Genomic DNA, 12687 nt, shown 5'->3' with positions numbered 1-12687 from the left:
ACCATCAGTAAAGGTGACCAGCCCTGTCCTGGGAGGCTGAGAAGTGGCAGGCCCCTGGAGGTGGTTCCATGGCAGTGTTCTGCATAGGACTTACAAAACATCCAGCTGCCAGAGCCCCCGCTTTGTGCACCTCCACACTTGGTTCTCAGAAGTTGCCAAAACACACCCAGATTCCTATTATGACAGAGAAGCATTTAGGATAGACCAAGACTATACAGGCAGTTCAGCCATTCATTGTAAGAAGCAAGGATCTTCTAAACCCACAGTTAAAGGAAAAGAACTTTCTCTGATCAAAATCAAGCAAGAGAAGTATTTAAAATGTCTGCCTCCCCCTCCCACTTAGGAATTGCTGAGGGAGAGTTACAGAAGGCAGAGCCCCCACAGGGAGCCCATTAGTGCATAGTCCCACACCCATGGTCGCACAGTCCTGCTTAAACACAGTAGGGCACAAAACAAAACAAAAAGACATGATTGTGAGACAAGGAGTTGTATGGAAAGGGGGAGGTCAATGCCGGTGGGTGAGCTATAAGGGAGGTAGATGTGGTCATCCAAATGTATTATGTGTATAAAATTTCCACACAATAAATTTAATTAATAAAAATTAAAACAGTGAGACTGGAGAGAAGGCTCAGCTGATCTTCCAGGGGACCTGAGTTTGGTTACCAGCATCCAGTCAGGCAGCTCACAACCTCCTGTAACTCCAGCTCCAGGAGATTTAACGTCGTTTTCTGACCTCCACATGCAAGCACATATATGTAGCATTTATACACACACATACATACATCATACACACACACACAGAGAGAGAGAGAGAGAGAGAGAGAGAGAGAGAGAGAGAGAGAGAGAGAGAGATGCTTAATCAGGTCAAGATTAATAATAATAATTATATAATAACAACAACAACAACAATAATAATAATAATAATAATAATACTTGAACTCAGAACAATTCAAAGAAGATACAAATAGAAAACCATCCTGGTTTTAAACAGAGTCAATCAGTGAACCAAGTATTTCATACAATTTAGCTCTCTTGAGGCCAGCATGTTGCACTTAGCATGTTATGGCACTCTAGGTTCATCTGTGCTGTGATGTGTGTCAGGATGTCCTTCCGTTTTAGACTGTGTTATATTCCATACTGTGCTTATCAGTTCATCAGTCAGTAGATACTTGGATTGCTTTCATGCTCTAGTCACTGTGAATATGATAACTACACTCTTTTTAGAAAATACATCACAATACCCTGTAGACATAGGGGCATAAAGTATCAAGTCTCTACTTTCAATTACTTTGAGTTCAGGCCCAAGAGTGGATTTGGTGGCCCATATAGAAATTCTGCTTTTCTTCCCTCCTTCTTTCCTTTCTTTTTTTTTTAAGAACTACCGTACTGTTTTTCACAGTGGCTCAGCCATTTCACAATCCTACCAGCATTACACAGGGTTCTAATCACATTCCTCTACTGCTTGCTACACAGCAAGGCTTAAAGCAGGCTTTCCTATTCTTTTTTTTAAGTCAATAGGTCAGATTCTACTAAGGATCTTTTAACTTTATGCTGGTTACTATTATTATTTATATTACTAGTGTGTGAGTGTGGGGATAGGGCATGTGTGTGAAGATCAGAAGACAAGTTTGCAGATCCAGTTCTGTCCTTCCATCAAGGATGGAACTGAGATCCTAAGCTTTGGTCAGCAAGCACTTTTAGCAAGCCTCTCACCAGCCTCCTACCAAAGGATGTAAAGCAAACATCTTACAGTTGGAGAATGAAGTCACAGGAGGTTCATCTGTAATTTAATTGTTGACAAGCCTCTGAGATACAAACAATGACTCCCCTCCCCCATCCTTCACCCCCCACACCCTCTCTTCACCTCTGAAGATCCTCATATTCACACAGAAGGTATCCCAGCAGTAACAAAACCAAACTGCCATCAAATCCTAATAACTGCACAGCAGGAAATGAACTGGGGAGGGGAGTTGAGAGCCCATTAAAATGCTATAAAATGGAACGGCACATAATCTGATGTAATCAAAGATACTAACAAGGACCGTGAGATTGATCAAAAATGAAGAACATTTTTGACAAAGTATTTGCCTATGTCGCAGTAGCTTGAATGGCTCCCCCTGCTAAGGCAATGTGTCTCAGAGGAATGGAACCATTTATAGGCAGGTCAACCCATGTAAGATGATACAGCTGGCCCAGGGCCTCCAGCAGCAACCGCCTATTGGTGTGAACTGATCAGAATACAAGAGAGAAGGTTTCCCATGGTCTATTGTTTTGTTTTAGACAGGATCTTACTATGTAACCCATGTTCCTGCCTCAGCTCCCAAGGGCCAAGAAGATGGGGTATGCACCACCATTGATCCAAGATTCATCCGTGATCTTTTTTTTTTTCAATAAAAACATGTTAACTAGTTGAACCTAAGAAATTCTGGTTAAGGGGAAAAAATAAAAAAAAATAAAAATAAAATTGAGTCAAAAGAAAATGGAGGATAGGATAAAATTCATCTCCTAAAGGAAACAGGATTTTTCTTCCAGATAGACTTCTGGAAGCCAGTACCAAAGAAATCCACAGTAAGATTTCAAGGTGAATTTCCCTTCCACGTTCCTCGCTTCCAACAGCTTTGGCCCACATCAGAGGAACAAGAAAGTGAACTTACTAAAACTGAACAATGAAGTTGTCCAATCTCTTCACCTCACACCAAGTGAAGGAGAAAGCCAAACAAAGCTGGGACACAGCGAAATTGGAGTTGATCTCTTAATACGCAGTGTCAGTTCCAATAGGTATGCTGGGAAAATGTGTATTTTCAAAAGTGTAATCTTTGGGTGAATGAAACTTCTTATAAATATTAAATACTGTGTGGTGCTGGAGTTCTCACCTTCCACCTTTACATGGATTCCAGGGATTGGACTCAGGCAGTTGGGCTTGCACAACAAGCACCTCTAACCCACTGTTAAAGACTGGAGTCTCACAAAGTGACAGCCCATATCATCTATCCCCAGGGAAGTCACTTTTAAACAGACCGGGTGCTGGCAGTGATTTGAAAACAAAAGTTAAAAGCCATTTTTGAAGATATGGGAAGAGAAAAAAGACTTCAACCTCCTGGATAAGTTTAAGTGGCACTTCTCCGAAAGTTAATTAGCCAAAATCTTCACGGAGCTTTCTACACACTCTAAAAGAAAATCGATGGCCAGGTCTCCCAAACCCATGGAAAGCAATTTAAACAGAAGAGAAGACAAATGTCCTTTCCAATATGGCATTTAAAAATAAATAAATAAATAACGTCCCACAAGGAAAGGATCCCACGGGTGACATTTGCATTAAAGCCACAGGGGGCAGGGGGCAGAAGGAGCCGGGACAGGCTGGCAGCATATGAGTCATTTTGTAAGAGTTGTGACCAGTATGCCCCAGGCTGGAGCAGGCATGGACCAACCTCAGCCATTACCTGTCTATACCAGACCATGGGGGCTAGATTACCAGGGCATGATTGATGTCTTAAGCTGGAGGAAGCTGGCACCAGGCAGGTTAGAGTGATGTCCTCATCAAGAACTGACCCCAGGCCACTAAAAGCTGCAATCAGCAACAGAAAGGCAAGAAGTTGCTGGGCTCTGAAAAGCCTTCCAGTCTGGAATACCAGCTGTCTGGTTCTAGCAGGCTTTGTAAGGGGTGGGAGGTCCCTTTATGGTCCCAAATGGACAGAGGGGTCCAGTCTAGCTCTGAGAACTGGATATTCCTCTCAGGAGATTCCCAAGGTCCTTTCTTGAGCATTTCTGTGGGGAGATGAATTCCAGGGCCTGAAGGGCCCTCTGCTCTTCTACAGAACGTGTTGATTAGCTCAACTACCTGTCTACCTTGAGCTAACGCTCAGGACCAACCCTCTAAATCAGACTCTTGTCCTTATTGTCCCACAGATTCTGAACTCATAACTAAGGACACGTATCACGCCATACCTCAAAGTATATCCGAATATGATGGAGCATGCCTACAATCCCAGTATCTGTGAAGTGGAAGTGAAAGGATTACAAGTTCGAGGCCATCCTGAACTATGTAACCAGTCACTGTCTCCAGTAGGGGGAGAGCAAGCGTTCAAAAGCAAACTCCTCTTCTTCCACCAGGAGCCTCTCCCCTCCCCAGCTCTCACTCTTCTGGGAGGGGGAGAAAAGAGGGTCACTGCTCCCCACCCACATAGCAATTGGCCCAAGGTCCTTCCTTTGCCCTCACTCCATCTGGCACTGAGTTCTGTCACTTTTCAGAGTTCTTGTCTATTCGCTCATACTATGTGGCCACAAGTCCCCTGTTGCTGTTACAACAAGACCTTGGCCTACTATTTGTGCCTGTAAACAGAGATAAGCAGCCGGGGCCAGTGACATTCCTGATCCCTTCTTCCCTCCCACCTCCACCCTTTGTAGTGCCTCTGTCTAGCACCCTAGCACTGGTAGTCTCTCCCAGCAGCCCGCAGACCCCAGACACCCACAAACACACATTAAACTCATCTCCAGAGCATTAATGCCCTGCTCTTTGCATTTTAGCCTCTGTAACGATGGCGTGGAAAGCTCTGTGGTCACTTAGCTTGGAATAAACAGTTTTTCGACAAGGTAAAGGAACCATTTTACTTCCTTTAGTGTTGTACTGTTCTTAGAGTGGCCCTTGAAAGAAAAGCTAGCTTAGTGATAGACTGAGTTGCATCACCCCACATGCAAAAAAAAAAAAAAAGCTAAGGTCCTGATCCCCAGACTGATGGGAGGCACAGCCTTTACAGGTAATTAGGTCTTGAGGGTGGAGCCTGCACAATGAGAACTAAGGGAAGACTAAACATAAGGGGGCTGAAGGGATAGCTCAGCCTGGGTAAATGCTTGTCTTACAAGCACAAGAACCTGAGTTCAATCCCCAGAACCCACATAAAAAATGCTGGGCATGGGGGGTGAGAATGCATACTTCTAATCCCAGGGAGAGGTAAGAGGACCAGAAATTCAAAGTCATCTTCAGCTATAGGGCAAGTCTGAGACTAGCCTAGGACACCTGAGATTCCCATCTCAAGAAATGAAAAATTAAATATATTAGTCCCCATATATACACACTTGAGGGCACAGCAATAAGGCAGCCATACCTAATAAGCCAGAAAAAGAGCCCTTACTGGAAACTTCACCTTGCTGGCACCGTGATCCTAAACTTGCACAACCCACAGAATCGAGAAATAAGTGTTTTGTTACAACAGCTAGAACTAGTGAATGATGTTTCAAACAAGGAAGGCTACTGAAATAGAGATTCCAAAACCTTTCTCCCAGATTTCATTTTCTTAGAACCAAAGCAACAATACTGTTACTGTATCAATTTAAACCAATTCAATGGTTATATTAACATGTGTCTTCCCTACTGGACTGTGACCCCAGGAGAACAGAGTCTGCATCTACAGTGCCACAGCACACAGCTGCTCAGGCTGGGCACCAAACTGCTCCCAGGACACATGCGCTCCAGTGTGAAAGAAGTGACCTGAATCGTGGAGGCCTGCAGCCCCCAAAGCCTGCACTTTCATCTGAGTTACTCCCAGCATCCAGCACAGAACCCAGTACACAGTTGGTGGCCAGGAAGTTGTGCTGCATTACATTTGATCACCCAGGTGCCACTTAGGGGGGGGCGCGGAGGGGGGGGCATTTCAAATTTGGCAACAACTCATGTACTACATATGTAGTATATCCTTAACATTACATGTGCTTGGTGGTCAGTGACTTCAAAGCCTGTCCACTTGCAACTTTAGCGGAGAAAGTGAGAATGTCTGTGTCTCCATCCATGCTCCATCACCCAGAACGTGGCTCATTGAAGCCATCTCTCACTATAAATCATCATAGTTCTCTTTTCACCCATCCTGGCAGAAAGAGATCTCCCACCAGCCAGTGGTGGTGGGGCTGTGGTTGGTGGTGGAAGTGGCAGAGGCAGGTAGATCTCAGTGAAATCTTCCTTGAACCTTCCTTTAGCCTTTTACTCCTGGGTACAGATCTCAAAGTGGCTCCCAGTGCTGTTCCAGCACTTCTGCCAGGCTGTGGAGGCTGTGAGAGAGCAGGTGTGTGAAAGGCTGGGTATCGGGCAGACCTGTCCAGCTCCACCACTCACAGGCTCCCCAAACTGGGCCTCACTCTGAACACTTCCTGTGGTTCACATAAACCGTTTATAGGCCTGTGGAAGGGCTGGGTAAGCTAGGATCCAGGGCACGTGAGCAGAAATGCATACAATCCACTTTTCCTTTCTCCTCCCCTTGATGAGCAATCCATTTTCTGCCACTTTGTGACAATAACGCTGCCTGAGAAGGCTGGTCCTCTGCATGTGACATCCCGCCATGCAACCGTCACTATGACAGTGACTTTGCAGCTGTCAGAAACCCATTCAAATCTCTGACCCCATGCTGAACCTCAGAGGAGAGAGAGCAAAGTGGTTTGGGCGTGATGTTCCAGCAGCACTCCCAGAGCCTACTCTGAGTACCGGAGACCACACCAGACTCATCTGTTGCTCTGCCCCAAAGCCCAGGACAAAGTCTACCACGCTGGGTAGATAGATGAGGAAGTGCATAAGTAGAAGAATCAATCAGTCAATCAAAGTTCATCTTCGTCTGATGATTTCCTACACAGAAGCAGCAGAGAGCCTTGTTCTTGTGCTCAACAAGCACACAGTTTGGCTAATCTAAACCTGTTCAAAGCTATCTGAAATCCTCTCTGTTCTAGGAAAGCTCCCAGGTTATCTTGCCCAAAACACTCTTGTCCACCTCTATTAGCCTACCTAATTATTTTTCCATTAAAATTTTGCTGGTCTTTGCTATCTTTTTTATCGCTTCCCTACTCAGTTAGACTGTGGATGTCTTGAAGATGGGGCCAGGGAATTGCATTCTTGCCTGTTCCCAAACTGAGTGTCTGAGTGGAATTCCTATCAAAAGTCTATCAAAGATGGCTAGCCCACCAAAGGTCAGTGATCTAACCCACCCTCCACCTTGTGAAACCGTTGTACATACATGTCTGTTTGCTCAGCCCCTAGATAGCCAATATTCTTAAAACTTGATATAAGACCCTTCCCCAATTATACATAAGCCAATAGCAGTAGATTGTGAGGTAAAGCTCCCACCAATGGGACAAGGCACAGTTGCAACCCTGTGCTAGAATGAAAGTGAAGTGCAATTGTCACTCTGGTGTGCTTGCCCACCAGTTTGGGTCTTCCCATACTCTTTAGCCAAAGTTAATTACCTCACCCAGTTACTTCCTTTTTTGTTCCTGTCTCCTTGTGCAATACTACATATAGTCTAATGTTGTTTTCCAACACAGATCATCCCTAAACCCAATAGAAGTGTCACAGTTGTGAGGTGTGCAGAACATGAAAACCTCCTCTGTTTGAGCATGGGGTGGGCCTGAAGGCACCTGGCTTCTCCGAGCACCAGAGCAGATATCTGAAAACAAACTTCCTGTGAGACTGTAGTCCACTCTATTTTCCCATGTCCTAAAAGGGAGGTGGGGGGGGGGTCACCTTAGCTCTAGAAGTTCATTTCTTCACCAGAATCCAAGCTGCCCTGCAGGAAGTCATTAAACTACTGACATACTTATGTGTCTCATTGCAAAAAAAAAAAAAAAAAAAAAAGTACCTAATCAAAGTAGAAGGAATGAGTGGGTGTGGCCTTGCTTGGGCTTACACTTTAAGAAGTCCGTCACAACGAGGAAGGCATGGAGGCAGGTGAGCAGGGCTGCTGCTCATATTGAACCCACAATAAGGAAGTAGCAAGGGATGAGTGCACCAGCTCAGCTAGCTTTATCCTTTTGATATCTGGGATCCTAGCCCATGACATGGTACTGCCTGAATTCAGGAGAATTCTTCTCTCCTCTATGAACCTAATATACACAATCCTTCACAGATGTGCCTAGAAGCTTGCCTCCTAGGCAATCGTAGAACCCTGTCAGTCGACAGTCAGTGCTCACCATTAGAACCCCCTTCTCTTTCTCCAAGCCTCAGAAGTCGACTGACCACTGTGTAGACATCCAACCTGCCCCAGGAGACATAGATCATCCCGTCTGTCATGAAATGTCCCTCTGTGCCAGGAGTGACATCACATCACCCTGCTCTCAGAAAACACGGTCTAAGCAGTGGCTCTCAACCTGGGGTTTGTAAAAGAAACTGATAGGTAGTACAAGACTGGGAGATTGGTCCTGATGCTGACTCTGTGGGCTTGGAATGTGATCCCCACACTTGAGCCCACTCCAAAGCCCCAGGCGCTCAGTGCTGAAAGGTGCACCCTTTGTCTAAAAGAAGGGCATATACTCTTTGGACACTGCATTTTGAAGTCAGTGTCCAAAGTTAAAGACTCTAATGCAGCTGGCTTGGTTCTCACTGGCAAACCTCAAGAAGCTGTATGGATTAAAATGACAGCACTGACCTGTGGAAGGCCAATCCCCCAGAAGTCCTCATCTCTTGCAAACAGCCAAGAGACCTAGTCAAGGCCTATGTATGGTATAGATACTTGGACATTCTCATTCATTCAGCCTGTGGCACTGATCTTCATAACGGCCCTGAACAGCCACACTGGGGACAAGGATGACCCTTGTGAAAGCCACATTAGACAAAGAATTTGAACCCTAAAACTCATTGTGATTTCAATGCCATTCGGCGGATGTTCAGGCCCACTAGACCCAATAAATCCCCCCTCCTCTGGTGAAGACTTTCTAGGGAGTTATTATGCAAAGCTGCCTAAGCAAGACGGAATTTATATTGAACCTGGCCATGATTTCTGAGCTGCCACTGGATGTTCTGATGACATACGCATCTCGGGGTTGAAGTCAAGGGGCTGCCAAGGACAGGAGACTGGAGGCAGTAGATTCCTTCCAGTAAATAATGGTAGGAGGAGAAGGGAGAGGGACGCTCTGGGGAAGAAGGAAACTAGCTTCACTTGTGCCCCAAGGTTTGCCTTTCAAATGGCATCTAGATGTAACAAAACAAATCTTTCCTCTGAAGGTTAAAGAATGTATACAATGTCACCAACTTCCAAACGTCAAGCAGCAGCAGCAATGCCCCATTTATGTAGGGTGATGCCTTCCTGGAAAAGGAAACATACCCAGAGAAGAAACTTCACTGAGTAAAAGGATGTCTCCTTCCTTAGCTGGGCATCATCGTGTGCCTGCCATCCTAGAACTCAGGAGGTGGAGGCAGGAACAGCAGGGTCATGAAACCAGGCAAAAGAAGAGAAGGAAGGAGGAAGTGGGGAGGGTGGAGGGTGGAGGGTGGAGGGAGTGAAACATACAGAGAAGGGAGAAGAAAAGGAGAGAGACAAGAGGGAAGGGAAGAGGAAAAGATGATGTTTAGATTACCTGCGTCACAGCCTGAGTCTCTGCTGAAACCCCAGCAGGGCACCGAGACGTTGTCCCCTGAGTGTGACCGTCATAGGAGTAGCTCATCAATTAGACTATCCTCAGACTAAGAGAGCCAGCCAGCTTCGCTGCTGGAGGACATGCGGCTCGGTGCTGCCCTCCCCAGCAGAGGGAATATGGTCTGGCATTTAACACAGCCACAAAGAACATGTTCTTCCACAGTCAATTCTCTACACAGCTGCCCAAGCGACCTTTTCAAAACAGAAATCAGACCATGACATTCTCTCCTCTTTAAATCCTTCCAGCACCTTCCCATAGCACTCAGAATAAATCCAAACAGAACCCCAGACTGTTGTCAGACTCTACTTGCCTTTCCTACTTCGTCTTGTCTCCACCCTCCCCGTGCTGGGTTCCATTCTCTTGGTACCTCTTCCTCTCCCTAGGTGATCTCACCTCAGGACCTTTGCATATGCTGCAACCTCTATCCTCACAGACTTCTCCCAGATTCTTTGGCAGGATTTAAAGACCAAAGCATTTAAATTATCTAGAGTAACCAACCCACCCCACTCCTTCCTGATCCCTTGCTATCTCATATCCTATTTTAGTTCTTATAACACTTTCTAGTATCAAATTTCTCTTTGCTTAGCCAGACATGTTGGTGCACACCTTTAATCCCAGCGCTCAGGAGGCAGAGGCAGGTGAATCTCTATGAGTTCAAAGCTACCCTGGTCTACATGCAAAGTTCCAGGCCAGTCAGAACTACACAGTGAGACCCTGCATATCAATCATAACAATAACAATATTATATTATTTTTATTTTAATATTAAAATAATGTAAGTATTAATTTTATAGGTTTTACTAAATATTAGAATAATAAATAATAAAAATTTTTAAATTTATATAAAATTGCCTTTATCGCCTGTGTAATTAAAAATTAACTCCTGGAGATCTGGCACTAGGGAGATTTCCAGAGACCTACAAGGATAACAGGAACTGATAATCCAGGCAATGGCGGAGAGGATAACCTAAATGCCCTTCCCCTAAAATGTGATTGATGACTACTTTTTATGCCATCCTAGAGCCCTCATCCAGTGGCTGATGGAAGCAGAGACAGACTTCCACAGATATACACTGAATTGAATTCTGGAATTTAGTTGAAGAGAGGGAGGAATGAAGATCGAAGGGGTCGGTACCAGGTTGGAGAAACCCACAGAAACAGCTGGCCTGAACAAGGGAGAGCACATCGACCCCAGATGCTGTCTGGGAGGCCAGTACAGGACTGATCCAGACCCCTGAACATGGATGTCAATAAGGAGGCCTCTGCACTCCAGGGAGCCCCTGGTAATGGATTAGTATTTTTCCCTGGTGTAAGAAGGGACTTTGAGAGCCCATCCCACGTAAAGGGATGAACTCTTGCCCTGGACACATGGGGAAGGGCCCAGGCCCAGCCCAGGATGATGTGGTAGACTTTGTGGAGCCCCTGTGGAGGGCCCTACCCTGCCTGGGGAGTGGAGGGTGGATGGGGTGGGGGGTAGGTAGAGGGTGGGGGAGGAGGGATGGGGTGAGGGGAGGGAGAGGGAGAAGAGATCGACATGTGAAACAAGCTTGTTCCTAATTTGAACTAATAATAATAATAATAATAATAATAATAATAATAATAATAAAACCTCCTGTTCAGCTAAGGCCCAGTCCCTTCAGATCTCCTGCACCCAACAGAGGATTTGGACTCTAGGAAATATTCAGGTGGTACCACTGAACAAATAATGGAAATATGAGGATAAACCGGAAGTCACAACAGAGGCCCGCAGGACTTAAAAATAAGAAATGCAGAGATGCCTCCTAATCCCTAACTATCCCCCAACCCAACCAACCCAATGCACCCAGGACAACAGGCTTATCTCCAACTCTACCATCTCTACATGAATTTTGCTCATGGTCCCAAAATGCCACCTATGCACCCCAAACTCTGGAGCGAGTGCTGGTAAATAATGCCCATGTGTAGTGTTGGTCATTGCTTTATATGTCCAAAGGGATGGTCCATGCTCGAAACCAGTGCTGCAAACCAGCCGTATCAGGAGATAGTCTCCAAAGTGCCCATTCTGTTTCCCTTCAAGAGCCTTCCTCCAAATTAACCTCCTCTGAGGGTCCTGTTCCAGCTTGCTGATCCATGCCCATGTTCTGAGCCCCAAGCCTATGGGTATGCCAGGGGCATTGCAGGCTGGGGGTGGGAAAAGGATTGACAGGAAATAAGTGAGAACTTGAAGTTTGTCTGGAGGGCACAGCCTCCCCACCAGGCACCTGCTGGGACAGGATTTGTGGTCCTGACCTCGCTTGGGGACCTCTGCCCTCCTGTCACAGTTGGTTAAGATCAGCAGCAGAAGCAATGCCCTGTGCACCAAGTGATCTTCAGGCTGCCCTTTTAAAGGACATCCAGACAAAGAGGTGTCTCCTTCTGCCTGCCACCCAGTTCAACAGCACTGTGTTCTCTTGTTAGGCTACTAAGAAAATCATCTCCAACTTGCCATCTTTTGAGGTATATACTTAAAAGTTCCAAAATCTACCCAGGAGCTTGGCTGGATTTAGAAGCTGACTGTCCCTTCTTCATCTACCTATTTCGTCTTTTCCTGCCACTACCTTCTCTCCCATTCCATCCACCTCATCAAGAGTCACTAATCCAAAAACTGAACATGAGTCTGGGGGGAAAACTCAGAAAGGTGGGCTGAGGAAATAGTTGTCTGTAGAGTGTTTACTGCACACCCTTGGTTAAAAAGCCAGTGTGATAGCACACGCTGTAACCCTAGTTACAGTTGGGGAAGCAGAAACAGGGTCTTCCCAAAACCTACCAGCCCACCAGCCTAGCCTAAGCACAAACCACCAGCCTAGCCTAAGCACAAATCCCAGGATCTGTGAGATATTCTCTCTCAACAATAAAGTGGAGCTGACCAAGGAAGATCCTCAACATTAGCCTGTGGCCTCCATGTGCACATGTATACACAAGCATGCACAACTGCAGACACAAAAATAAAGGAAAAAGAGGCACACCCAGCACAGTTTCAGGATGCTAGGATGATGGCAATAAAAGTGGCATAGCTGATGCAGACTGAGCACATACTATGGGTGGCTGCCAGAGTTTTATACGATTTACCTGTTTTATTTTATTTCATCTCATTCAACCCCACGTCATCATCATCCCACTACAGAGATTTGGAAACTGAGGTCCACAGAATCCTAAGCAATTTTCCTTGGGGCCTACCTGGCACTAGGAAGAGGCAAGTCCAGGAGACAAAACCAGAATAACTTCAGCGACCACACTTTCTTGTAAGTACTAAGTTTTACTCAATGACCATCATAGGCTTGCT

The 12687-nt window shown here is 45.7% G+C and overlaps 1 protein-coding gene across 2 annotated transcripts in view; it reads right to left on the bottom strand.

Annotated features, from left to right (window-relative positions):
• The window catches only part of Dpf3 (double PHD fingers 3), a 276886-nt gene that overhangs the window by 156837 nt on the left and 107362 nt on the right, over positions 1-12687 (bottom strand). The gene's annotated exons all lie outside the window — the stretch shown is intronic.

This window comes from Cricetulus griseus, chromosome 5 (genome assembly GCF_003668045.3).
Source record: "Cricetulus griseus strain 17A/GY chromosome 5, alternate assembly CriGri-PICRH-1.0, whole genome shotgun sequence".
Taxonomy (NCBI): Eukaryota; Metazoa; Chordata; class Mammalia; order Rodentia; family Cricetidae; genus Cricetulus; species Cricetulus griseus.
Note: the sequence above shows the minus strand (reverse complement) of the source record. Positions and strands in the feature narration are given on the sequence as shown.